The sequence below is a fragment of the Bidens hawaiensis genome, unplaced genomic scaffold, assembly GCF_021521415.1.
Source record: "Bidens hawaiensis isolate Kalapana, Puna unplaced genomic scaffold, B.hawaiensis_p1.1 tig00014463_1, whole genome shotgun sequence".
Classification (NCBI taxonomy): domain Eukaryota; kingdom Viridiplantae; phylum Streptophyta; class Magnoliopsida; order Asterales; family Asteraceae; genus Bidens; species Bidens hawaiensis.
Genome location: NW_027492258.1, coordinates 168,211 through 172,476, shown reverse-complemented (window position 1 = coordinate 172,476; position 4,266 = coordinate 168,211).

The window sequence follows — 4,266 nt, the reverse complement described above, 5'->3', positions numbered from 1 at the left end:
AAATAAAATGGCCCGATATTTTTAATGAGTGGCAAAAATATCTTGCCAAACCCACTAACCTGGTTTTCTGTATCCCACAATTTGCATTGACCATTTTCCCTACCACCTTATTAAATTAGTAATTGAATATGCATCTTTTCTCGCTAATTCCCAAAATTATCTTCAACTGCCTGTTTGGGATCGTGTCTTGTAGTCGATTCCACTATGGGATACGGTCCATGTGTACCGTAAATGATGATGAGGTGGATCGCGTTAAGAAAGGAGTTGAGTGTGATATGACGATGATGTGGCACGGAGTGAAAACCGTGTTTCATACCCCATAGTTATTAATTTTTGAAAATGACAACTCATGCTCTCTAACTCAACTATTGATCCATCATGTTTAGTAAGTTAAGCATCAAGGGTCTGTTTAGTATGCGGTAATGAAATGAACGAGGGAATGGAATGGACAAAGGAATGAAATGAATCATTACTATTCCATTGTCTTGTTTGGTTACCACATAGGAATGCAATGAATAATCACTTTTTAATTTTTTTTAATTAAATAGTAAACTATTCAATCATAATATTTTTTATTAATTAATAAAATGGTTATAAGATAATGCGATATACTAATAAAAGTATAATAACAATTATAATTTAATAAAATTTATAATGTAATAAAATAATAATGATGATGATAAGTAGCAATAATAATAGTGGGAGTAATAATAATAACAAAAATAATAATTATTTTTATTATTAATTATTATTATTATTATTATTATTCTTATTATTATTGATCATTTTTCATTTCATTCCTAGAAGGAATGAAAGAAAAATAACCTTTTGCTAAGGAATGAAAAATGTTATATATGGAAAGGTTTGCATTCCTTAGGAATGATTCATTCCATTAATGAATGGTAACCAAACATGTTTTCTTTCATTCCTTTGGAATGAGTCATTTCATTCCACATCTCATTACTTCATACAAAACACTACCCAATATGATTCATGATAGGGGATGTTTAGGATATGTATAGTCAGAAAGTAAACAATTAATTTCACATGATCACTGTAATTAATGGTATACATTACTTGCTACATTCTAAACTATGACATAGAATGAAAATGTTGGTATTCTATCCTCCCTTTTAGGTTTTAAGTAATGGTTAAACTTTTTCTAATTGTCATATCGTAGACAAGTCTTGGTGTACGCTTTCTAGGTGGGTCAACTCGGTGTTGCCTGTTTCTAAGAAGCCAAATTAGACTATACTTTGGTTGGACTCGATGGTGATTTCCACATCTAAAAAGGAAGTCAAGGATACTATTATCAAGACCTTATAGTGGTTTGCTTTGATGAGTTTAGAATGACACTATCTTTGGTAGAGATAATCATAAAAGGAGCTTAATTTTATGTTTGTTGTGTTGATAATTTATTCATGTAAGTAATAGAAAACATGAATATAATAATAAACCTATGAATCTGTTAAAGTTAAGAGAGTAGCAACAACAACAGAGTATGATTCAGACAACATGATTGTCAGCTTGGTCGAGTTCCTCTTTAGGATGTATAGTTTTACGGTTCTTGAGAGGAACTCGGTTTTTAGGAGAGAGGAGACACACGAATTTATTGTGTGTATGATTAAGTTATGATGTTAATCTAATATATCTCTTTTATACACATAAGGGAAAGTCCTTTATTAGCTAATAAATGTATGATTCATCAATAATTATCAAAATAATATATAATTTAATTATTTTAATATAATATTATACAAATGATAGTGATGATCATATTAATAAATATAATATATTTTATTATTACATGTTCATTACTTGCTTTTGTGATTTGTTAAAAGGAACAAAAAGTCGAACTTGAATTATATAAAGTGGCTAAAATTTCTCTAATTGTCTTGTAAGTTTTGTTTTGTTTTGTTTGTCTAGCATATTGTCAGTCTGTTCACATAGTTATATATAACAAATAACAAGTTTGGTGCTGCTAAGTGGTGAATTGGGCTACTTGGCAACGCCGTATTGGTCGTTGTCATTTTGTTTTTCTATTATGATACCCCAACAAACATAACGGAATCCGACCGAATTTTGTAGACTCACAACCTCAACGCCCAAGACCGAAAGTGCTCCGGAATTTACCCACGCTCGAGTTTACAAACCGATGCCACCTGGCCCCCCTTGATTTATTATTTTTTCCGTTTTTAGCTCTGGTACCATAATGAAAGTAAACGAAACCGACCGAACTCGAGTCGAGTTACCGCCACAATGACCAGAACCAACATCGCTTGGGCTTGACCACGAAAGTAAACGAAACCGACCGAACTCGAGTTGAGTTACCGCCTCAATGACCAGAACCGACATCGTTTGAGTTTTACCACCTCTCGGTTTTCCAGACAAAACAGACAAAACAAACGTCAAATAGTTTATTTGTTCACATGTTAATCTTTTTATGTGTTACTTTGACGATTTTTTGGGTTTTAACACTCGGGTTTTACCAACAGTGTTTATACCTTAACGAGTGTAACCGATAATGTCCAAATTCACGTCGACTCATCGCCTCAATGCCCGGAACTGACAACGATTGGGTTTATCGTTTTTTAGTGACATGTCTCAGCGCAACGCGCCGGGTAAAAGACTGGTTTATATTACAAATGGCGAAACTCTTTTAAGTGAACGACGATAGACAGATAGAGGTATGACTTTTTCATAAATTATTATATAACTAAAGTGTAGGTCAGATTTAAACATCTTTTAGAGGTCAAAATATTTGTGTTTGATCAGTTGTTCAATTTTAATTGGAAAGTGGAGCTTTAGCTTTATGCCAATGAGCCATTGTTCATTGCATGTGTTACATAATCTGGAAACATATATGTATATTAATAATATATATAATCCGAATATCCAATTTATGTTGATGTATGGGTAGGTTCGATTAAGTTATTGGTTTTAGCGAACATAAAATTGATCTTTCGGGTTTCTAGATTTCATAACATATAGGATTTTGTTTATAAACTATTCTATATAATTAGGTTGTTAAAAATATGTTCAGTTAACACGGTTAATCATCTAATTTATATATTAAATGGATTTATGTTAATCTTATTCTTCATGCCCGTATATTCTTCGTAGCAAGAAGAGACTATACGAACATGAGTGATGTGAATGTTTAGCGACGGTTTTGTGAAAAGGAAAGACATGGCTGGATGGCGAATCACGGTCCATATAAAATCGTCAATAAAACTATGATTGTTGGCAAAAGTATGTTCAAGTTCAATGATTCCAAGTGGATATTATTTCTAAATATAGTTTTTATATATTTTTGAAAGATAATTGTTGTCAAATGTGAGATTAATAAAATATGAGGATTGAATAAAGTATAGATTGAGATGAGAATATTTTATTAAAAGCTTTATTCAGATGTTTTTGCGTAACGTCAAGTGATAATGAGAAAAATAATTAAAGAAACTTTGAATATAAGTAGATAGAATTTACCTAAAAATGTACGTTTTGATTGTGAAAGCTACCCATTTGTTTTTCATGGCATTGATTCATTTGTCAGCAAACCAAATAAGGAATCTTGAAATTTGAAGATAATGTAGTGTTATCAAAAGAAATACCTACTTAACCTCACGGAACCATTTAATAAAACTTGGAATTTGATATAACGTCTCGAATTAGTCTTTTATGCCTTTTGGGACAATCTTTGATAATGTAGTGAAACCGTCTAAATGTTTAAATCAAAACAAGTTGTCTAGTTTGAGATTCAAACGGTTTGGCTCTAGATTCGGGATTTGAGGGCGCTTGAAAGTTTAATAGTTTTGTTCGGATTAAAAACTTGAAACCAGTTATGTAAAATAGATTGATTGGTTAAATTTTATTATTTACATATATGTTTTTAATAATCATTAGACGTATTCATCATTTTAAACTTAAAAAAAAAAGTAATGTTCTAAGATGAAATAAAAAACCGGTTTTAACTGGTAAAACTGAACTATTAAACAATCAAATCGGTTGGTCCGGCCCGCCATAGCCATACAACTCGACTAGTTTGGTTTGTCGTTTCTTGAAAAAATAGTTATCAATCACATAATGTTTATAAAAAACAATCAAACGTCAAGCAAGACAGTGACCGCCTCCTATTTGGTTATGAAAAATCCAAAGGAGGTTCATGGCCAAGGGTAAAGATGTGAGAATGGCGGTTCCCACCCAATTATCTCTATTTTACCATCAGAATGAAACTCACAATATGTGAGAAAATCTCATTTTTAAATG